Here is a 25,807-nt window from a genome sequence, read left to right as displayed (position 1 = left end):
AAATTTCAAATATCAGATAATAGAAAATCGTTCTAATAAAATGTTGAAAATGATTTAATTGCCCCAAAGCAACGAATTAATAACATACTATCGAACTTTAGATTAAGTTACCTGGCTACTGAGGCAAGAAAATCTGAATAGAAGACAAAATTTTGAAAAAAGTTGTCGGAAAAAATCCATTTAAACTAACAACCATGTTGTAAATCTTTATCAGACCTTGCAATTGGTTTTTTTGCCCTTGAGGATGGACAAATATCAAAAATTGACAAACACTTTAGGAAACCTTAAAGAAAATTGCAGATTTTATCCAAAAAATGCTAAAAATTGAGACATTAAAATGTTGAAAACCAATTCATTGCTACTAGAAACTATGCATTGCCCTATTATCAAACCGTAAAGGAGAAGATTCCCTGGCCCCTGAAGCAAGAAAAACTCAAAAACTTTCAAAAACTTGAAAAAATAGCAAAAATTAGTATCATTTTGCCTGTTTGTGTTTGTAATATCAAAATATATAGCTCAAAAAATGGTCATAACAAGTAATTTTGTCTCGCAAAAGGCTTTCATCAACTTTTAACCTTCATCAAAAACTTCAACCAAAGACTAATCAAACAAAAAACTCAAAAAAATCACAGAAAAACATGAAAATTGTATCCTTTTGAGCCCAAAAACTCATAAAAATGACCTTTTAACCTTAACTTAAGGCCATGCCAGCAGCTGCACCACTCTAAGCACTTGAAGGACTACTAAAGCACATATTGGGCCTCAAATGAAACCTAGTACCATCTGGTCTTTACCTGTTTATCCCGTTTTGAGAGATCAAAGTCATTGAAAATGTGTGAACACATCTTTAAAAAAACAGCACACCAATATAATTCAAATTGTTTGAATTGTAAAAAACTACAAAAAACTACCAAAAGATCAAAAGGTGGAAATTAGTGAATAAATTTAGTGAAAAGAAGTCATGGCAGAGTCACAAAATTTTTTAGATATTAATCAAAATTTTTAGATGAACCTGAGTGTGCCTCGTTAGAGGGCCAATTAAACAAATAATCAGTGAAAACTAAAGGAACAACTAAATAGAGGGCAATATGTAAAAGTCTCTAATAGTTTTTTTTGTAAAATTACAGTCCAAATCGTAAAAACCCTTAAATATGAGTCATAAACTTTAAATTGATTCAGATGTGACTAATAAGAGCATAAGTGAAACTGCCACAGATTATAAAAAGTCGCCAAACAAGGAAACAAAAAAAATCCAACGGAGCCATTTTTTCTGAACAACTTATGTCAAGGTAGTTAATAACTTTTTTCTTTCAATTAAATTCAGTCAAATAATTTCATAACGCTTCATTGGAGTGCAAATTGGACCAGCCGAAATGCAGTATAAGAAACAGACCAACAAAAAAATTAGCAAAAACGGATAAATCGCAAAAATAAATAATATTTTCTGAAACAATTAGCGGTTAAAAATTTATAAACCTTTAGTTGCCTCTCGAGGTGCTGAAAAACAGCAAATGTGAATCAATAGAAAACACATATTACCTGTAAAATGTTTTTGTACAGAAAGAAAACAAGAAACATTGCAAAAACAGAACTCTTTTTAAACACCATTTCATCTCTCCACTTTAAAAGAATTTTGAAAAATGTCAGGTCATGAAACTACTTTCTTTCAGATCCTCTTACTATTTCAGAGAAATTTGGCTTCTCGTTGAAGGGAAAAAGGGAAAGATGTTGGAACGGATCATGAGAAGAACATAGCCGGAAGACTGCCCAGGCTGAGGTCCCAGACGGAAGCAAGTATGTCCAGACCGAAGATGAACGCACGAGGGGGGCGTCGTGCGTTCAAAATTACATAGTCTGGAAACATCAAAAAACGCACGAAAGTCTGGACATGAACGCACGAAAGTCTGGTGAACGCACGAAAGTCTGGACATGAACGCACGAAAGTCTGAACATGAACGCACGAAAGTCTGTCGAACACACGAAAGTCTGGACATGAACGCACGAAAGTCTGAACATGAACGCACGAAAGTCTGGACATGAACGCACGAATTTTTGTGCGTTCATGATCAGACTGTCGTACGAGAGTCTGGACATGAACGCACGAATTTTTGTGCGTTCATGATCAGACTCTCGTACGAGAGTCTGGACATGAACGCACGAATTTTTGTGCGTTCATGATCAGACTCTCGTAGTACGAGAGTCTGATCATGAACGCACAAAAATTCGTGCGTTCATGTCCAGACTAAAAAAACTAACCTTATGCTTGTAGATGCCCATTGAAGATGAAGACGCCAGGGTTCCAAGAATCCACAAATCCACATATAAAGTCTTTTTTTTACGTGAGGAACATGAACATCTTTATACTAATAGTAGACATCCTTTTTTGCTGGCGTGAGCAAAATTCTATGTGTCTATCTATCAGTATTAAGAATAAAATGAACCTCTAATAAGACTTTTTTTGATAAGACTTTTTTTTGATAAGACTTTTTTGACACTCATTCAAGAAAGCTGAAAGCAACATAAACATATATCATACATCATAAACACACATCATAGACTCCTCGACCTGACGAAATAGACCTATTTTTAAAATTCAATAATTGCAATTTAAACGAAATAATCGCAACTTTCCGTATGAAAAACCAACTTTTTTCCTAGCCAAGCTATATCAAAAATTCTTTTTGTGCTAGACTCTAACTACACATGGGGATACCCCATACAAAGTTTGGTTAGATTTGGACAACTCCTTGACCCGATGAAAAATACTATATTTAAAAATTAAATATTTGAAATAATCGCAAATTTCCGTATGAAAAACTAACTTTTTTCCTAGGCAAGCTATAGCAAAAATTCTTTTTGATTTACAATCTAGTTACCCATGGGATACTCGATACCGAGTTTGGTTCGATTTGGACAACTCCTTGACCCGATGAAAAATACTATATTTAAAAATTAAATATTTGAAATAATCGCAAATTTCCGTATGAAAAACTAACTTTTTTCCTAGTCAAGCTATGGAAAAAATTCTTTTCGCTGTAGATTCTATATACACTTGGGATACTCCATACCGAGTTTGGTCCCATTTGAACAACTCCTTGACCCGACGAAAAAGACCTATTTTTAAAAAAAATAATCGCAAAATTATTCGAAAGAATAGCAAATTTCCGTATGAAAAACTAACTTTTTTCCTAGGCAAGCTATAGCAAAAATTCTTTTTGTTTTAGACTCTACAAACACTGGGGATACTCCATACCGACTTTGGTTTGATTTGGACACTTCCTTGACCCGATCAAAAAGACCTATTTATAAAATTATTTACTTGCAATAATCGCAAATTTCCGAACGAAGAACCAACTTTTTTCCTAGGCAAGCTATAGCAAAAATGCTTTCTGTTTTACACTCTAGGTATACATGGAATACTCCATACCCAGTTTGGTCCGATTTGAACAACTCCTTGACCCGATAAAAAAGAACTATTTTTAAAATTCGCTATTCGCGAAATTCGCAACTTTCCGTATGAAAAACTAACTTTTTTCCTAGGCAAGCAATAGCAAAAATTCCTTTTGTGTTAGACTCTGCATACACTGGGGATACTCTATGCCGAGTTTGCTTCGAATTGAACAACTCCTTGACCCGATAAAAAAGAACTATTTTTAAAATTCGCTATTCGCGAAATTCGCAACTTTCCGTATGAAAAACTAACCTTTTTCCTAGGCAAGCAATAGCAAAAATTCCTTTTGTGTTAGACTCTGCATACACTGGGGATACTCTATGCCGAGTTTGCTTCGAATTGAACAACTCCTTGATCCGACGAAATAGACCAATTTTTAAAATTCAATAATTGCAATTGAAACGAAATAATCGCAACTTTCCGTATGACAAACTAACTTTTTTCCAAGGCAAGCTATAGGAAAAATTCTTTTTGTTTTAGACTCTATATATACAGGGGATGCTCTATACCGAGTTTGGATTGATTTGAACAACTCCTTGATCCGATAAAAATTCTATATTTTTGAAAATAGAATAAGGCAATAAGTCGATATTTCCGATTGAAATACGAACTTTTTTCCTAGGCAAGCAATAGCAAAAATTCCTTTTGTGTTAGACTCTGCATACACTGGGGATACTCTATGCCGAGTTTGCTTCGAATTGAACAACTCCTTGACCCGATAAAAAAGAACTATTTTTAAAATTCGCTATTCGCGAAATTCGCAACTTTCCGTATGAAAAACTAACTTTTTTCCTAGGCAAGCAATAGCAAAAATTCCTTTTGTGTTAGACTCTGCATACACTGGGGATACTCTATGCCGAGTTTGCTTCGAATTGAACAACTCCTTGATCCGACGAAATAGACCAATTTTTAAAATTCAATAATTGCAATTGAAACGAAATAATCGCAACTTTCCGTATGACAAACTAACTTTTTTCCAAGGCAAGCTATAGGAAAAATTCTTTTTGTTTTAGACTCTATATATACAGGGGATGCTCTATACCGAGTTTGGATTGATTTGAACAACTCCTTGATCCGATAAAAATTCTATATTTTTGAAAATAGAATAAGGCAATAAGTCGATATTTCCGATTGAAATACGAACTTTTTTCCTAGGCAAGCAATAGCAAAAATTCCTTTTGTTTTAGACTCTCCATACACTGGGGATACTCCATGCCGAGTTTGGTTTGAATTGAACAACTCCTTGATCCGACGAAATAGACCAATTTTTTAAATTCAATAATTGCAATTTAAACGAAATAATCGCAACTTTCCGTATGAAAAACTAACTTTTTTCCTAGCCAAGCTATATCAAAAATTCTTTTTGTGCTAGACTCTAAGTACACATGGGATACCCCATACAAAGTTTGGTTAGATTTGGACAACTCTTTGACCCGATCACAAAGACCTATTTTTAAAATTAAATATTTGAAATAATCGCAAATTTCCGTATGAAAAACTAACTTTTTTCCTAGGCAAGCTAAAGCAAAAATTCTTTTCGTTGTAGATTCTATATACAATTGTGATACTCCATACCGAGTTTCGTTCGATTTGGACAACTCCTCGACCTGACGAAATAGACCTATTTTTAAAATTCAATAATTGCAATTTAAACGAAATAATCGCAACTTTCCGTATGAAAAACTAACTTTTTTCCTAGCCAAGCTATATCAAAAATTCTTTTTGTGCTAGACTCTACATACACTGGGGATACCCCATACCAAGTTTCGTCTAAATTGAACAACTCCTTGAACCGATGAAATTTCTATATTTTTGAAAATAGAATAAGCGAATAAGTCGATACTTCCGATTGAGATACGAACTTTTTTTCTAGGAAAGTTAGGCGGACCATTCTTTTTGCATTACAACCTAAATAGTACTGGTAGCCTGGGATATCAATTTGGTTCACTTTAAACAACTCCTTGATCCGATAAAATTTCTATATTTTCGAAAATAGAATAAGCGAATAAGTCGATACTTCCGATTGAGATACGAACTTTTTTTCTAGGAAAGTTAGGCGGACCATTATTTTTGCATTACAACCTAAATAGTACTGGTAGCCTGGGATATCAATTTGGTTCACTTTAAACAACTCCTTGATCCGATAAAATTTCTATATTTTTGAAAATAGAATAAGCGAATAAGTCGATACTTCCGATTGAGATACGAACTTTTTTTCTAGGAAAGTTAGGCGGACCATTCTTTTTGCATTACAACCTAAATAGTACTGGTAGCCTGGGATATCAATTTGGTTCACTTTAAACAACTCCTTGATCCGATAAAATTTCTATATTTTTGAAAATAGAATAAGCGAATAAGTCGATACTTCCGATTGAGATACGAACTTTTTTTCTAGGAAAGTTAGGCGGACCATTCTTTTTGCATTACAACCTAAATGGTACTGGTAGCCTGGGATATCAGTTTGGTTCACTTTAAACAACTCCTTGATCCGATAAAATTTCTATATTTTTGAAAATAGAATAAGCGAATACGTCGATATTTCCGATTGAATTACGAACTTTTATTCTAGACAAGTTATGATAAAAAGTCTTTTTGTTTAAGACTCTAGACACACATGGGATACTCCATGCCGAGTTTGGTTCGATTTGAACAACTCCTTGATCCGACGAAATAGACCAATTTTTAAAATTCAATAATTGAAATTTAAACGAAATATTCGAAAATTTCCGTATGAAATACTAACTTTTTTCCTAGCCAAGCTATAGCAAAAATTCTTTCTGTTTTAGACTCTACATACACTGGGGATATCCCATACCAAGTTTCGTCTAAATTGAACAACTCCTTGAACCGATAAAAAAGACCTAATTTTAAAATTCGCCATTCGCGAAATTCGCAACTTTCCGTATGGAAAACTAACTTTTTTCCTAGGCTAGATATTGCAAAAATTCCTTCTGTTTTAGACTCTATATACACTTGGGATACTCCATACCGAGTTTCGTTCGATTTGGACAACTCCTCGACCTGACCAAATAGACTTATTTTTAAAATTGAATAATTGCAATGTACTCGAAATAATTGCAACTTTCCGTATGAAAAACTAACTTTTTTCCTAGGCAAGCTATAGCAAAAACTTCTTTTGTTCTAGACTCTATATACACTGGGGATACTCCATACCGAGTTTGGTTCCATTTGGACAATTCCTTGATTCGACGAAATAGACCACTTTTTAAAATTATCTATTTGAAATAAATGCAAATTTCCGTACGAAAAACTAACTTTTTTCCTAGGCAAGCTATAGCAAAAAATCCTTTTGTTTTAGGCTCTACATACACTGGGGATACTCCATACCGAGTTTGGTTCCATTTGGACAACTCTTTGATCCGACGAAACAGACCAATTTTTAAAATTCAATAATTGCAATTTAAACGAAATAATCGCAACTTTCCGTATGAAAAACTAACTTTTTTCCTAGGCAAGCTATAGCAAAAATTCTTTTTGTTTTAGACTCTATATACACAGGAGATGCTCCATACCGAGTTTGGATTGATTCGAACAACTTTTTGACCCAATGAAACAGACCTATTTTTAAAATTCGTTATTTAAGAAATTCGCTAATTTCCGTATGAAAAACTAACTTTTTTCCTAGGCAAGCTATGGCGAAAACTCTTTTTGTTTTAGCCTCTAGGTATACATGGGATACTCCATACACAGTTTGGTCCGATTTCAACAACTCCTTGACCCGACGAAATAGACCAATTTTTAAAATTCAATAATTGCAATTTAAACGAAATAATCGCAACTTTCCGTATGAAAAGCTAACTTTTTTCCTAGGCAAGCTTTAGCAAAAATTCTTTTTGTTTTAGACTCTATATACACAGGGGATGCCCCATACCGAGTTTGGATTGATTTGAACAACTTTTTGACCCAATGAAAAAGACCTATTTTTAAAATTATTTATTTGAAATAATTGCACATTTCCGTATGAAAAACTAACTTTTTTCCTAGGCAAGTTATAGCAAAAATGCTTTCTGCTTTACACTCTAAGTATACATGGGATACTCCATGCCGAGTTTGGTTCGATTTGAACAACTCCTTGATCCGACGAAATAGACCAATTTTTAAAATTCAATAATTGCAATTTAAACGAAATAATCGCAACTTTACTTATGAAAAAATAACTTTTTTCCTAGACAAGCTACAGCAAAAATTCTCTTTGTTTTACACTTGAATTACCCGTGGTATACTCAATACCCAGTTTGGTTCGATTTGGTCAACTCCTTGACCCGATGAAAAAGACCTATTTTTGAAATTAAATATTCGAAATATTCGAAAATTTCCGTATGAAAAACTAACTTTTTTCCTAGGCAAGCTATAGCAAAAACTCTTTTTGTTTTAGACTCTATATATACAGGGGATTCTCCATACCGAGTTTGGATTGATTTGAACAACTTTTCGACCCAATGAAAACGACCTATTTTTAAAATTCAATAATTGCAATTTAAACGAAATAAACGTAACTTTCCATATGAAAAACTAACTTTTTTCCTAGACAAGCTACAGCAAAAATTCTCTTTGTTTTACACTTGAAGTACCCGTGGTATACTCAATAACCAATTTGGTTCGATTTGGTCAACTCCTTGACCCGATGAAAATTTCCGGATGAAAAACTAACTTTTTTCCTAGGCTAGCTATATCACTCACAACTCTGTACAATAAATATATTGATCGGCGAAAATTGACTGAACAAAAAAAACAGTTGGGCATATAGCTGCCATCACAACCGAATATTGGATTATAAATGGCTATATATTTAAATAGCCCGTGGAACTTTATATGAAACTATCACAACCGAACATGGAACAATTGAAGTAAAAGATCGAAGAGTATTGGGTAAGTTAGCATTAGGTAAAATGGCATTGGGTAAAATGGCATTGGTAAAATGGCAGGTTGGGTAAAATAGAATCGGTTAAATTGTCATGAAACCGAAACCTACATAACTTCTAAGTTTCCATTGTCACTCAATTAATTTTTTGACTCAACAGTGAAGCACTAATTATTTTTTTTGTTTTACTGGACTTACTTTGATTTATTGAAATAACAAGGTAACATAAAATATAATAAAGGAAGAGAAACAACTCGCATTTGTTTGACAACACAAACATCATCAATCAATCTAAACATTGCTTCAAATGACAATTTCTATTCCAAGTACGTATGAAAAAATAACTTTTTTCCTAGACAAGCTACAGCAAAAATTCTCTTTGTTTTACACTTGAATTACCCGTGGTATACTCAATACCCAGTTTGGTTCGATTTGGTCAACTCCTTGACCCGATGAAAAAGACCTATTTCTGAAATTAAATATTCGAAATATTCGAAAATTTCCGTATGAAAAACTAACTTTTTTCCTAGGCAAGCTATAGCAAAAACTCTTTTGGTTTTAGACTATATATATATATATATATATATATATATATATATATATATATATATATATATATATACAGGGGATTCTCCATACCGAGTTTGGATTGGTTTGAACAACTTTTTGACCCAATGAAAAAGACCTATTTTTAAAATTCGTTATTTGCAAAATTCCATATACGAACCTAACTTTTTTCCTAGCCAAGTTATAGCCGAAATTCCTTTTGTCCTAGTCTTTAATTACAAAGAGCATACCGAGTTTCCTTCAATTTCAACAACTCAATGACCAATTCAAAAATACTATATTTCAAAATTAAGTATTTGAATTAATCGCAAATTTCCGTATGAAGACCTAATCTCTTTCCTAGAACAAACTATACCAAAAATTCTTGCTCATTTTAGGAATTATACAACAACCTGGAAATCTCGAATGCCAAATTTGGCTTGCATCATGCTTAAAATGAATAGAGCTGATTGAAGAACTATTTTTAAAACGTTAAATTTCATGACACTAAAAGGCATTACGGAAGATCGTCATTATTCTAAACACAAAATGAAGTAACCAAAATGAAACAAACAGAAGAGTTCATAACACACAAGGACTGGCTAGTTATGTTCAAAATGACGAAGCATTGTGATAAGATAACTTTCTTGATACTGAAAATAGAACATTTTTTATTTAATGGCCATTAGAGGCACTTCAATCTTTTCCTCAGTATCCTCTACAATAAAACCGAATGGCACGACGCGTTGAGCTTCAGTTTTCACAAGCTTCAATTTTTTGACAATTTTCAGTTTACGAAGGATGCAACTTCTAGAAGTGCATTCGAAAAAGAAAAGAATTTCTCCAGTCACAAACTCATCTTCTACCCAAACCGCAACATATTTATCCGCGAGACATCCTCGTCCATAGGCAGCAGATGATAAAAAAAAATCTCCCCAATAGCGACAAAATAATTTTGTTTGAGGATGTTCCCGACGAAATTTTCTCGTATCTGTGTTGTCTACAAAGCCGTACGCTTCATCAATTTTCTTCTTCTGGAGAAAATCAGTCAGCATTGAGGTGAGACAGTCCTCTTTTAATTTCATTGTCGCAATCATTTTTGCTCTTATGAACCGCCATACCATTAGCTGACATTGATTAACAGTTCCCGAGAGCGGAGCAATAAGCAGCCTATTGGCAGATTCGAACATTGCAGCAGAGGTAGTAAATAAAGGCCCGATGTTTTTAGCCTGCCAACCTAGATGGCGCAAGAGGTGAAAATTTATAGATTCCATCTTGTTTGTCTTTTCTGCCATGCTCAGACAGAACTCGGAAAGGAGCCTCTCGCAAAAATCAGCGTTTTTGCTTGATTCGTAAAGTTCGCGGATCGAGAAAACCAATTTATTTAAATCAGTCTCGTCGCTTTTTCTCTCATCGCCAAATAAGTAAAGAGGGAAAACTATTGGAGACAGATAAAGCAACATTACTTTGACTTCTTTCGCTTTAAAATTGCTGAGAGCATCAAGAGGTCTAATCATATTTTTGAATTCTCTCGGTACATCTAGAGAAGCGAGAAAGGAGTTGATTTCTTCTTTATGATGCGGCCTCATCCTTTCATAATGATAGAGCAGAAGATCTTTTCCCACTCCAAGAAACAATTGATGCATGGGATCAACTGGCGACGAAAGGGGCAAATTTGAGATAATGTCAAAAGCTCTGCTAAGACCCTTTATTCCATGGGTTTTGACTTCGTAATCTGCATTTCGACCTAGTCGTTCTTTCAATTTTTGAACGCTGCCTTTTTCTAATTCCTGTACATTCATCAAATGAGAACTAAAGGAACGCATGACAAAAACTTCATCATGAGGGTATCGATGAGCACCTCCAACATGGTTCCCTCTCTGTGTACACAGTGTGCATCCGTAGTAGCCGTTGCATTGTTTCATTTTTAACACCTTTGACTTGGCAATGAGGTCTGCAACAAACAAAATGGGCTCAAAAGTAACCGACACACATGCTCCCTTGAATTCAATTTCTTCATCGACTGACAATTCTTTCTGCACATGCTCAAACACAACATCAAAATCGGGATAGCCTGCTCCAACAAAAAGAGCTCCAAGTACCAGATTTTTGAAAAGTTGGCGCTGTTTAGGAGGTAAGTCGGCAATCGCGAAGAACATGGGCCAAGCTGAAGCCAACGGTGTTTTACACACATTAGCTCCATCTGTGTTGACAATTAGCCTGATCTTCAATCGCTGCTTTTCTATGCGCAACTTTGGCATCAGAATATCCTTTCCATCTTCTTTGTCTTCGGCGTACTTAAAAATGTCGGCAAGTGAATCTCTCAGAATATTGAGAAGAAGTGGACAAAAACTGAGGAGAATCAATTCACCATTATGAAAAGATTGCTTGCTCGACTGATATTTGGCGCAAAAGTTTTCGAATTGTTTTCTGAAAGCCCATGGGGAAATTGTCTGACCAGCAAAAAGCAACTGATCTCGTTTTAGAAGATCGCTCAGAAGTGCGTCAGAACCGTTATGCAACGATACAATAGCCAATAAGGACGCCGCTAAATTTGTGGCTGAAGCACCTGCTATTTCAAATAATTGGTTTTCTTCATCCGCTTCCTGAGTACCACTTTCAGCGCCTTCTTCAATAAGAGAGTAATCTCTGAATAAATCAATTCCATGATTGAACTCTTCGCTCTGCTCGAAAGAAAGGCTGATATCACTACAACTAACGTCTGAAACAACTTCATCATCTTCCTGTTCCAACTCTTCACTTTCAGTTAACTCCCATTCTGGATCTGGACTTTTCACGACGGAAATGGAGCTAGTCTCTGAAACCATACTAGCATTTGAGTCTTCGTTGTAAAATGTGGCTAGATCGACTAGCAAGGAGCCACGCTCATCATCTTTCATTACTTTTATCCGAGGCTTTGCAATCCGCTTTCGTTTTGGTGGCCTGTCATTTAAACTATCTTGCTGTACGGACTCTGTCACGACTTGCTTGCCATGTTTTGATTCATGCCCACAAAGACAAAACATGTTGTTCGTACCAAAAAAGTCGTCGTTATAATAAGTTAAAAGCTCTTCTCCATACTTGATTTCGCTTAGAGCTCTTAGACGCACGCATTCTCTTCCGCGGAAGCCACTTTTCATGTAATAGTCGCAATTGGGTACGCATGAATGATTCGCCCATCTTGCAACTCCGACTACTAATTTCTCGCCCTCCATCGACGACCAGTCATCAATCTCGTGGCCTTTTGATTTCCTACCCAACAATCCAACAGCGCAATTGATTTCCCCTCACTTGATGGTATTTCCACTTCGGTTAACTAAGCAATACCCGCCAAATTTATCAGGTTCAATTCTCAATCCAAAATCAACTGCAGATTTGTAAATGTCTTCCATGTCTGTATGCAATTTTTTGAACTTTCTATCGGTGTTTAATAGATTCATGTAGCTTTCTTTAGAGAGTAGATTTGTTAGAGCGTGAACTTCGTGTTCAGAGGGTTCAAGAAAATGTCCCGCAACATATCCTTCGACTTGAGCAAGTTTTTCACACTGGTCCATAGAGCATCTTAAACGATTGAACCATGATTGAAGCATTAAAGCAAAAAATTAAAATCTCTGATTGTTCTGCAAGAATTAAAAATGAAGAAAAAAAGAGATTGGTAAAGCAGAAAACTGATTTGATCAAAATCATCTTCTAGAAACTAACAAGTGGCAAAACATTAGGTCATTGTAAAATGACAACAGAATTAAAAGTAAAGTAAATCACAAACTGCTAATCATTATCAAACTTAATAGGGCGCACATGTTCCACAAATTGTTAAAATTGAGAATGTCTTTGAAAACTATTGCCCAATTCACAATACACATTCAACCGAAAACGGTAACAATTATAGGTTCTCATCATTCTGCTCTGCGTTTAACTTCAATTCTAGCAATATCGTTAACTCTTCTAACTCGCGACATCTACAGTTGGGGCTTTAACTGGAATCATTTCCAAAGCTATCATCAATAGCAGCCAGGGTTACATCTGCGGCGTGCTCACTCATCTGGACTCGATTCAGATAGCTTTGTCGCTCTCTTCCAGCCTGATTTGCGGAGTCCCTCGCTTTTCGCAATGCCATATGGGGCGTTAGCGGATACTTCTGGGTTACAACATCTAAGCAAGAGAACGCTTTGCTGGTTATAAACAATCCCACATAAAGAACAAGTCAGAAGTACTTAAAACTCGAGCAGTTATTTTGAAGCATGTAGTTTTATATTATTGTGCTAAAACAAATGAAAATCTGTTAGAAAAAGTTGAGAACGAACCTTCAAAGATAGCAATTTTGTCTCTTGGAGCTTCGATGCGGCCCAGAGAGCGTTCACTGCCAATCATATCCTTAACCAAGCCATCAACACCGAAGATAGTTCGCCGCAAGCACCGACCAAGTTGTGTTGGATGAGCATTCGCTTTCAACGTCTTCATTAGGTCGTCACCCTCAAAATCCACGCGATGGACAGGATAAGCAACCAACAATTCCGGAACATCATCAATACTTTGAAAACCCGACTTTTGAAGTAGGGAAACTTCATTTACGTCCTCAACCTAAAACTTTAAAAGTTCAAAAGGGCTCAAAAATTAACAACAGAAGAGAAAGAACAAAAATACCATTTTATTGAGCTCTCCCAATAGCTTCCTTCTTTTCTTGTCGTGCCTAGTCTTGATTGATTTCCCGACTTCTTCAGCCCGTTGCATTCTATTTTCGTGACCTTTCATAAACGCCTCGAAATCCTTGCACATGGCAGAAGCACCCTAGAAAAAAAAATGTTGACAACCACTTGAGAAAAAGAGTACCTAAAACTTGCAAGACAGCCAAAACTTTTCATTGCACAAACTTTTGAAAGCAAATCAAGTTACCTGAACCTTTTTGTCTGCAGACACTACAGCTTTTTCTTGGAACAGAGGTCGCGGGACCATAGCATTTTCTTCTCTGGCTGAAATTGGCGCTTCCACAACTGCAGCCGTTTCATCTTGAAGATTTGAGGCCGTTGCAGCTATTGGTGAATCTTGGGAGAACAACGAAGGAGATTCAGGCACAAAGTCAACAGGCAATTGGGTCACACTGCTTTTCTTTGGCTTGGAATTCAATTCTGGAGAGACACAACTGAGAAACGTTGGTGGCAAACCTCTCTTGACCCTTTCAGAAGTCAATTTCTTGTGCAATCTCACTTCATCTGCGGGACCATGACCCAAATAAAGCATTCGATGAGTCCCACGGTTGTGTCTGATAAATTCACTCTGTCGTGGTTTCAGTGCAATTTTATCTTCATCTGAGTACCCTCTTGGCCAAGCTTTACTGTTCAGCGTAGTAGATACACAAGCTTTCTGATAAAAAAAGCAGAACAAGGTATTCCGATACTGATAACGGATACTCCTCTCAACCTGTACTTCCGGATCGGTTTCAAATTCCGGCTTCTTAATTTGCCTTTTAGGACGGTCTTTCGAACTTGAGGTTTCCATATGTCTGAAAGACACAAGACAACTTAGCTCACCTGAGACATAAAGAAGTTTAAAAAGGTTATCATATGAGTATAAAGACAAAGAAACTAGCTCCTGTTGGTATTAGATACTCCACTGACTTTAAGTGAAAACAAAACGCAACCTCTTTACTGATTGAATTTGAATAAAAAGATACTATAAAATTCATCATGAGTAGAAATTTGAAGCTATTTTGTTAAGCACCACTTTCTAAACAATTTTATAATTTTAAGTTAATAAAATCACAATCTAAACAATAGCAAAAAATTTATAAGACTTTTTAACTACACCATACGATACACAAAAAAACGCAACTGATTTCTGAGTAATTGCTAATTTCTCATTTCGATTTTTTGTCCTCTTTTTTGTTCTGATAGAGCTCTTTCTTCTTCCCTTTCGCATCTTCGCTGTATTTACCTTTGCTTTCGAGCCGCTGCTTTGCATTTAACCCCGCCTTGTTTGCCGCTTTTTTTGCCTGAGATCTTGCGTCGGGGAAGTTGTCATTTGGGAATTTTCTCTGGACTGCTCCTGAAAAGAACAAATTAAGGTGCTGCGCACTCATTTTGCAAATAACAACGAAATGTTACAAATTTTGGAGATTTCTTACGAAAAAAGGTGAGCATTGATTCCTTTGATGCACAAACTCTTCCGCCTGACATGTTTTTGGATGGCAATATCATCGCGTACGCTAAACCATCAACTCCGTATATCCATTTGCGCAGCGCTAAACCGTATTCTGAAGGTTTATGGCCACTGTAGATGTGGTCAAGGTTCTTGCCGTTCAATCCAAACTGAACGGGAGGTTTTGTCTCAATTAAACGAAATAGCAAAGCTTCCTCCAATTCCTCCTGCTCCACAAAATTTTCAGTTTCTTCATTTTGTCTATTTGGCACAACTGGAAGAAGAGAGCTGTCTTGAAAGCCGTCAATTGCTGCGAGAGAATCAGTCACCTTTAAAAACACCGAGGGTATTTTCTACAGAAACGAAGATTAAAATAAAAAACTTCAAAAAAAAACAACTCACGATTGCATTTAATTTCCGTTTAATGTTGTTCACATCTTCCATCGACTGACTTGTCGTGCTCTCTAGAAGTGTTACCATATCAGACATCCTCTTTTCGTTTTCCAACAGAACTTCCGAAAACTTCTTGTGATCGGGGCAGCACTAACAAAAGAAAAAGGAGTCAAAATAATTTAGCAAACAAATATAAGTTAAATTGGTTAAAACGGATCAAGAAATTTTCGAAGAAAATAAACGCACCAAAACAACTTCACCCTTGGGCAATTTTGAGGGTAGCTTGACAGTCACATCGCTTCTTTCCTCGCCTATTTCTTCACTGTCATCAATGAAAGCTTCTGGATCATCAAGCTTGAGCTGTTTCCGCAGTTCGAGAAGATCTGTTTCATAATTATCAGTGCCATGTCTGATTACTTTGTACAAATGCCAGTCATTGTTAATAAACAATCTAGTTTCAGCGCCTGTCGTTCGCTTGAATTTATCGGATTGACTTAGATATCCCCAGGCATCTGATTCAGAATCAATGATACGAGCATCATTTTTCTCAATACTCATGACTAGCCAAAAGTACTTGGGATCCATTTTCAAGACCTGAAATAAAAGAAACGATCATGCATAAGTGAAGACGGTACACAATTGAGTCGAAACTAAGCTCAAATAAACTGTGACACAAATTGGACCGCTAAACTTTTGATTACACCTTATAGTAAACAAAACATTGGCTGATAGATCACGAAACAATAGCAAACAGAATTTAGGACAATTAAGTATATCTTTCTAAAAGAATCTACAATCTGGAATATCTGCAACGGGCTTCTCAAATACCATTTGGTATATAATCGCTCAAATCTGATGAGTGCACAGACGCTGTTGAGGGAAAGCTGTCATCTGCAGTTAAGTCAACCACTTCAATGTTAGCTTTTTCAAGCTCGGTAACTCGCTTAGTTAACTGCTCAATTTGCTTTTTAAGTTCACAAATTTCACTCCAAACGTTATCCGCTGTTTGCCTTTCTTGGTTCTCCTCAATACTGCTTAAACGAGGCTTTTCAAATAACACTTTATTCCCTTTTATGACAATTCTGCTTTGCAGCATCTTTGAAACTGAAAAAAAATATATATTATTTCAAAAAAAATGATCCCATGAAATCAATCAAACAAGTCCTTCTAATCAAATTCAAGACGTTGCACTCCTTTGAAACTCGCTAGCACAGTGGCATCTCAATACTTAGTTCGGCTAAACTTCGATATCTCTATGACCAATTCAAAAACACTGTTTCAAAATTAATTATTTGAAATAATCGCAGATTTCCGTATGAAAAACTAACTTTTTTGCTGGGCAAAATATAGCCAAAAATCCTTTACGCCTAGTCTCTAACTACACGGAGGGTACTCCATACCGAGTTGGGTTCAAACTTGAGAACTCAATGAACAATTCAAAAATACTATAATTCAAAATTAATTATTGAAATTATCGCAAATTTCCGTATGAAATACTAATTTCTTTCCTAGTCAAGCTATGGCAAAAATTCTTTTTGTTTTAGATTCTAGGTACACAAGAGAAACTACATGCCAAGTTTAGTTCGATTTGAACAACTCCTCGACCCGACAAAATTGACCTATTTTTAAAATTCAATAATTGCAATTTAAACGAAATAATTGCAATTTTCCGTATGAAAAACTAACATTTTCCTAGCCAAGCTATATCAAAAATTCCTTTTGTTTTAGACTCTACATACACTGGGGATACTCCATACCGAGTTTGGTTCCATTTGGACAACTCTTTGATCCGACGAAATAGACCAATTTTTAAAATTCAATAATTTCAATTTAAACGAAATAATCGCAACTTTCCGTATGAAAAACTAACTTTTTTCCTAGCCAAGCTATAGCAAAAACTCTTTCTGTTTTACACTCTAGGTATACATGGGATACTCCATGCCGAGTTTGGTTCCATTTGGACAACTCTTTGATCCGACGAAATAGACCAATTTTTAAAATTCAATAATTTCAATTTAAACGAAATAATCGCAACTTTCCGTATGAAAAACTAACTTTTTTCCTAGCCAAGCTATAGCAAAAATTCTTTCTGTTTTACACTCTAGGTATACATGGGATACTCCATGCCGAGTTTGGTTCGATTTGAACAACTCCTTGATCCGACGAAAAAGACCTATTTTTAAAATTATTTATTCGAAATTATAGCAAATTTCCGTATGAAAAACTAACTTTTTTCCTAGGCAAGCTATACCAAAATTTCTTTTTGTTTTACACTTTATATACACAGGGGATGCTCTATGCCGAGTTTTGTTCCATTTGGACAACTCCTTGACCCGATGAAATTTCTATATTTTTGAAAATAGAAAAAGCGAAAAAGTCGATATTTCCGATTGAGATACGAACTTTTTTTCTAGGAAAGTTAGGCGGACCATTCTTTTTGCATTACAACCTAAATAGTAGTGGTAGCCTGGGATATCAATTTGGTTCACTTTAAACAACTCCTTGATCCGATAAAATTTCTATATTTTTGAAAATAGAATAAGCGAATAAGTCAATATTTTCGATTGAATTACGAACTTTTTTCCTAGGCAAGCTTTACCAAAAATTCTTTTTGTTTTACACTCTACATACCCTGGGGATACTCCATACCAAGTTTGGTTCAATTTGGACAACTCTAAGACCTAATCAAAAAGACTTATTTTTAAAATTACTTATTCAAAATTATTCGGAAATAATAGCAAATTTCCGTATGAAAAACTAACTTTTTTCCTAGGCAAGCTAAACAAAAAATTCTTTCTGTTTTACACTCTCGATACCCTTGGGATACTCCATGCCCAGTTTGGTCTGATTTGAACCACTTCTTGATCCGATAAAAAAGACCTATATTTAAAATTCCTTTTTCGAGAAATTCAAAAAGTTCCGTATGAAAAACTAACTTTTTTCCTAGGCAAGCTATAGCAAAAATTCTTTTTGTCTTACACTCTACATACCCTGGGGATACTCCATACCAAATTTGGTTCAATTTGGACAACTCTAAGACCTAATCAAAAAGACTTATTTTTAAAATTACTTATTCAAAATTATTCGGAAATAATAGCAAATTTCCGTATGAAAAACTAACTTTTTTCCTAGGCAAGCTAAACAAAAAATTCTTTCTGTTTTACAATCTCGATACCCTTGGGATACTCCATGCCCAGTTTGGTTTGATTTGAACCACTTCTTGATCCGATAAAAAAGACCTATATTTAAAATTCCTTTTTCGAGAAATTCAAAAAGTTCCGTATGAAAAACTAACTTTTTTCCTAGGCAAGCTATAGCAAAAATTCTTTCTGTTTTACAATCTAGGTATACATGGGATACTCCATGCCGAGTTTGGTTCGATTTGAACATTTCCTTGATCCGACGAAATAGACCAATTTTTAAAATTCAACAATTGCAATTTAAACGAAATAATCGCAACTTTCTGTATGAAAAACTAACTTTTTTCCTAGCCAAGCTATAGCAAAAATTCTTTCTGTTTTAGACTCTACATACACTGGGGATACTCCATACCGAGTTTGGTTCCATTTGGACAACTCCTTGATCCGACGAAAAAGACCTATTTTTAAAATTAAATATTTGAAATAATCGCAAATTTCCGTATGAAAAACTAACTTTTTTCCTAGGCAAGCTATAGCAAAAATTCTTTTTGTTTTAGACTCTACATACACTGGGGATACTCCATAAAGAGTTTGGTTCCATTTGGACAACTCCTTGATCCGACGAAAAAGACCTATTTTTAAAATTAAATATTTGAAATAATCGCAAATTTCCGTATGAAAAACTAACTTTTTTCCTAGGCAAGCTATAGCAAAAATTCTTTTTGTTTTAGATTCTACATACAGTGGGGATACTCCATACCAAGTTTGGTTCCATTTGGACAACTCCTTGATCCGACGAAAAAGACCTATTTTTAAAATTAAATATTTGAAATAATCGCAAATTTCCGTATGAAAAACTAACTTTTTTCCTAGGCAAGCTATAGCAAAAATTCTTTCTGTTTTACAATCTAGGTATACATGGGATACTCCATGCCGAGTTTGGTTCGATTTGAACATTTCCTTGATCCGACGAAATAGACCAATTTTTAAAATTCAACAATTGCAATTTAAACGAAATAATCGCAACTTTCTGTATGAAAAACTAACTTTTTTCCTAGCCAAGCTATAGCAAAAATTCTTTCTGTTTTAGACTCTACATACACTGGGGATACTCCATACCGAGTTTGGTTCCATTTGGACAACTCCTTGATCCGACGAAAAAGACCTATTTTTAAAATACAATATTTGAAATAATCGCAAATTTCCGTATGAAAAACTAACTTTTTTCCTAGGCAAGCTATAGCAAAATTTCTTTTTGTTTTAGACTCTACATACACTGGGGATACTCCATACCGAGTTTGGTTCCATTTGGACAACTCCTTGATCCGACGAAAAAGACCTATTTTTAAAAAAAAATATTTGAAATAATCGCAAATTTCGGTATGAAAAACTAACTTTTTTCCTAGGCAAGCTATAGCAAAAATTCTTTTTGTTTTAGACTCTACATGCACTGGGGTTACTCCATACCAAGTTCCGTCTAAATTGAACAACACCTTGAACCGATAGTAATCTACTTTGAAAAAAATCAGATTTTGAAGACTGAAGATTAAAATGGGGTGTTTTCAACGATTCTGTTTGTAATCTAGGGCTAGCCCTGCAGAATCCTTGAAAACAGACCATGTGAAGTATAAATAGAACATTAGAATGCAAAATCAACATCAAATTAGGGTAAAAACGCTGTTTACTATCATCTTTTGTGAATTCGCTATAAAACTATGAAAACATCAAGTATCAAACTAAACAAGGTAATCAGACTCGGCAAACTAAATCAAATCATTGACGCAACATTAAACTAATCATAAACAAGCACAACGTCAAAGGGCAAGCACGTAAAATCGTCAATAGCAAATCTACTATCATTTCTAGGGGGTAACTTCTTGCCCCAGCACGAGTACTGGGTAGGGACATCCAATTTGGCAGGAATTCTGTATCGCGGAAGCGCAATAAATTTTTTTCTGCTGTCCAGTCCGATGTTTCTTATTCTGCCAACTTTTTTGATTATCATGCCACCGAACTTTTCGGGTTTCTTCTGGATTCTGTTCTTAGCCCGCTTGCAATCGCCGATGCCGAAAAAATTCACCCAGCCATTATACTTCCACTCATTTTTCAATCCTTTTTTTTGATTAGGCCTGAGTTTTCCTACTTTCACAGATTTAGCCTCTTTAAATAGCTTAGAAACTTTTGCTAAGACTTTCCCGGGTTGACAATTGGCTCGAAAATTTACGAATTTGATAGAAGTTGCTAGATCCAAATCAACTTCACGACGTCTCTTAAACAAACACTTGTCGTCTTTCGAATTCAAATCCTTCAAGCATTTGGCTCTTATCTTTTTAAGCTTTCCCCCTGGGTAAACAAACTCATCGTCATAAAGATCTTGTCTAGGTACATCATCATCAGAGGTACTTGCTGACATTTGTCTCGATCTAAAATACTCAATTCCAGTCGCTATAGGCTCTAAAAGGGGTCTCACACTGCGCCCTGTGGCTTCCTCGCCGGTGCTCTGCCCTTTTCTCCCTTCTCCGCTTCTCTTCTCCGCTTCTACCCTTCTCCGCTTCTACCCTTCTCCGCTTCTACCCTTCTCCGCTTTCTATCTGGGGGGGTTGGGTGGGGGGGGGGCTCTCTGACACTTTCTCATTGCTTTCACTAACTTACTATTACCATTTGAATGTTTCCGATACATTTCATTTCATATGCACCTCTTTGCAGGTTAATTATAATGGTCTAGCCGGACAGCGCTTCATAGCACTCCTCCTGCTGTCAGATGACATGCTCAGAATGTATGCAGCTGGTCAAGTGACAATGAGGCAGCTCATTCGAATATTTCACATTGCCAACACATATAACTTACCTGTAGAGAGGCGAAATACAACTTGCATTCAAATTACAAATTTCGGATGCCCTCGAGCTGCCGAATATATATAGCTAGTTGGTAGTTTAAAAAAAAGAGATTACAGAGAGAATAAAGAGAGAATAAAGAGAATAATGGGAACTATGGGAATCCCAACCCCCCAACCTATTTTTAAAGCTTAATATCTCGATGATGACTGAACCAATTCTTAAAAATGAAAGTGTTTTGGAATCAGGAAGGAAAATGCTATCATCTGAAGCATAAAAATGTTCTGAAAAACAGCTTTAAAAAAATCATGATTTTGACCCCTTGATGCAAAACAGGTGTTTTTTAGCATTCTTCGGGAAAGACAAAAAAACTCACCTCGGGTCGCAAAACTTATTCAAACAATATATATGAGTGTAAAGCAGAGAAGTTAAGCTTTATTTTGGGCTATAGAACGTATCTTAACTCTTTCTGTGCTCGTAGTTATTAACAAAAACAACTTTGAATTTTCGTTTTTTTTTGCATTTTTTCATCTCGATTAGGTGGCCTTCCTCGGCCTGTTTCTCAAGAAAATCAAAAATTTTCAGTTTAAAAATTCATTGTTTTGTGAAGGTTAGTTGATAAGCTGCACGGAGATTACAAAAAAGTATAGTTTTGAAGCTGAAACATAAGTTAAAAACAGAAAATGACCTCAAAAAGGGCGATTTTTTCAAGTTTTTTTGAGTTATTTTGCATTTTATTATCCAAAAAGTAATGGAACGATTAATCGGGTATAATGATTTGGAAAGTAGAGGCAATGAGCAAAAAAATGAGTATACGTTTGCTATATTTCTCTTCCAAAATGAATAGTTTTCTTGATAAGAACAAAAACTCCGACAAAAATTAACGAGACTTTTTTGAATTGTGACAAAACGATTTATTGTGTGGGCAAGCTATAGCAAAACTTTTTTTGTTTTAGACTCTCATAACATTGACGATACTCCATGCCGAGTATGGTTAGATGTGAACAACTCCTTGATCTGATTAAAAATACTATATTTAAAATACAAAAAATCGATTTAATCGTAAATTTCTTTGTGAAATACCAACTTTTTCTCTTGACAAGATATAGCAATAAATTTTTTACATTAGAGTCTACATGCAATGAAAGTACTCTCTAGAGAGTTTGGTTGAATTTGAAAAACTACTTGGACTAATCAAAAACAATATATTTGAAATATAATAATTCGAAATAATCGTAAATTTCTGTATGAAACGACAACTTCATTTCTTGACAAACTAAAGCAAAAATTCTGTTCGTTTCCGACTGTACCTACACTCGGGGTACTCCTTACCGCATTTCGTTAGATTTGGACAATTCCTTGATCCGATCAAAAAATACTATAGTTCAGAAAAAAAAATTCAAAATAATCGTATATTTTCTTATCAAATCGCAACTTCTTTTCTAGACAAGCTATAGCAAAAACTCTTCTTGATTTAGACGCAACATATATTGGTAGTACTACGTTTAGTGAGATTTGGAACACTCCTTGACTGTATCAAAAAACTAAATAATAATCGAATAATAAGCGAATAAGTTGATAGTTCCGATTGAAAAACTAACTTTTTTTCCTAACCAAGGTATGGCAAAAATTCTTTTTGTTTTAGACTCTATATATACAGGGGATACTCCATACCGAGTTTGGTTAAATCTGGACAACTCCTTGACCGGACGAAAAAGACCTATTTTTAAAATTATAATCGCAAATTTATTCGAAATAATAGCAAATTTCCGTATGAGGAACTAACTTTTTTCCTAGGCAAGCTTTACCAAAAATTCTTTTTGCTTTACACTCTACATACCCTGGGGATACTCCATAACAAGTTTGGTTCAATTTGGACAACTCTAAGACCAAATCAAAAAGACTTATTTTTAAAATTACTTATTCAAAATTATTCGGAAATAATAGCAAATTTCCGTATGAAAAACTAACTTTTTTCCTAGGCAAGCTAAACAAAAAATTCTTTCTGTTTTACACTCTCGATACCCTTGGGATACTCCATGCCCAGTTTGGTTTGATTTGAACCACTTCTTGATCCGATAAAAAAGACCTATATTTAAAATTCCTTTTTCGAGAAATTCAAAAAGTTCCGTATGAAAAACTCACTTTTTTCCTAGGCAAGCTATAGCAAAAAATCTTTTTGTTTTAGACTCTAGGTACACAGGGGATACTCCATTCCGAGTTCGGTTAGATTTGGACAACTCCTTGACCCGATGAAATTTCTATATTTTTGAAAATAGAAATAGCGAGAAAGTCGATATTTCCGATTGAAAAACTAACTTTTTTTCCTAGGCAAGCTATTACAAAAATTCTTTTTGTTTTAGTCTCTAGGTACACAGGGGATACTCCATGCGGAGTTTGGTTCAATTTAAACAACTCCTCAACCCGAAGTAATAGACCCATTTTTAAAATTGATTAATTGTAATTTATTCGAAATAATTGAAACTTTCCGTATGAAAAACTAACTTTTTTCCTAGGCAAGCTATACCAAAGCTTTTGGATTCTACATACACTGCGGGTACTCTCTAACAAGGTTGGTTTGATTTGGTCAACTCCTTGAACCGATCAAAAATACTACATTTCAGAACTAAATTTTTGAATTAATAGCAAATTTGCGTATGAAAAGTTAACTTTTTTCCAAGGCAAGCAATAACAAAAACTCTTTTTCTTTTAGGCTTCATATACACTAAGAATAGTGCATACCGAGTTTTGTTCGATTTGGAAAACTCCTTGACCCGATCAAAAATACTATATTTCAAAAATATTTATTCACAATAATCGTAAGTTTCCGTGTGGAATACCAAATTTTTTTCTAGACAGCAATAGGAAAAATTGTTTTTGTTCTTTCTTTTACGTAGAAAAAAGGAACTGCATATAGAGTTTGGTTTGATTTGGACGACTGCTTGGCTTAATAAAAAGTCGGATTTCACCAGGTTCCCGACTTTTGTGTGTTCCCCAGATTTAAATCTGGGGAACACACAAAAATCTGAACATGAACTCATCTTAAGACTGTCGAAGCCTCTGACGTCTGGACATGAACGCACTAAAACCTGGTGAAATTAAAAAAATTTGATGAACGCACGAAAGTCTGTTGAAGCTCGAGAGTCTGGACATGAACGCACGAAAGTTGGTTGAACGCACGAAAGTTGGGTGAACGCACGAAAGTCTGGTAAACGCACAAAAGTCTGGACATGAACGCACAAAAATCGGATGAACGCACGAAAATTGGGTGAACGCACGAAAGTCTGGACATGAACGCACGAAAGTCTGGACATGAACGCACAAAAATCGGTTGAACGCACGAAAATTGGGTGAACGCACAAAAGTCTGGACATGAACGCACAAAAATCGGTTGAACGCACGAAAATTTGGTGAACGCACAAAAGTCTGGACATGAACGCACGAAAGTCTGGTGAACGCACGAAAGTCTGGACTTAAACGCACGAAAGTCTGTCGAACGCACGAAAGTCTGGACATGAATGCACAAAAATCGGTTGAACGCACGAAAGTCTGGTGAACGCACGAAAGTCTGGACATGAACGCACGAAAGTCTGGTGAACGCACGAAAGTCTGGACTTAAACGCACGAAAGTCTGGTGAACGCACGAAAGTCTGGACATGAACGCACGAAAGTCTGGCGAACGCACGAAAGTCTGGACATAGGCAACTTCCGTCTGGGACGGTCTGGACATAGGTACTTTCCGTCTGGGACGGTCTGGACATACTTTCTTCCGTCTGGCACCTCAGCCTGGGTGAGGAATCGATTCAAAGGAATAATTCGCTTCCCAGGCTGAGGTCCCAGACGGAAGCAAGTATGTCCAGACCGTCCCAGACGGAAAGTACCTATGTCCAGACCGTCCCAGACGAAATTTGCCTATGTCCAGACTTTCGTGCGTTCGCCAGACTTTCGTGCGTTCATGTCCAGACTTTCGCGCGTTCACCAGACTTTCGTGCGTTCATGTCCAGACTTTCGTGCGTTCACCAGACTTTCGTGCGTTCAACCAATTTTTGTGCGTTCATGTCCAGACTTTCGTGCGTTTACCAGACTTTCGTGCGTTCATGTCCAGACTTTCGTGCGTTCATGTTCAGACTTTCGTGCGTTCACCAGACTTTCGTGCGTTCAACCGATTTTTGTGCGTTCATGTCCAGACTTTCGTGCGTTTACCAGACTTTCGTGCGTTCATGTCCAGACTTTCGTGCGTTCGACAGATTTTCGTGCGTTCATGTTCAGACTTTTGTGCGTTTTCTGATGTTTCCAGACTATGTAACTTTGAACGCACGAAGCCCCCCCTCGTGCGTTCATCTTCGGTCTGGACATACTTGCTTCCGTCTGGGACCTCAACCTGGGTTAGGCCTAGCCAATAGTTCCTCGCGCAGAATGAAGCAA

At 35.9% G+C, this 25,807-nt stretch overlaps 1 protein-coding gene and 1 long non-coding RNA gene across 2 annotated transcripts in view; one reads left to right on the top strand and one right to left on the bottom strand.

The window, feature by feature from the left end:
• The window catches only part of LOC142340851 (uncharacterized), a 66,420-nt gene that overhangs the window by 16,221 nt on the left and 24,392 nt on the right, over window positions 1-25,807 (bottom strand). The window lies entirely within an intron of this gene.
• Window positions 1,223-25,807, top strand: LOC142340853 (uncharacterized). Its single transcript, XR_012759095.1, has 3 exons — window positions 1,223-1,289; window positions 1,689-1,777; window positions 25,773-25,807. It is a non-coding gene; the product is annotated as an uncharacterized LOC142340853 (long non-coding RNA).

Source organism: Convolutriloba macropyga, chromosome 6 (genome assembly GCF_964194025.1).
Source record: "Convolutriloba macropyga chromosome 6, txConMacr16.3, whole genome shotgun sequence".
Taxonomy (NCBI): domain Eukaryota; kingdom Metazoa; phylum Xenacoelomorpha; order Acoela; family Convolutidae; genus Convolutriloba; species Convolutriloba macropyga.
The sequence above is the reverse complement of the archived record's forward strand: the minus strand, read 5'-3'. Positions and strand labels throughout refer to the sequence as shown.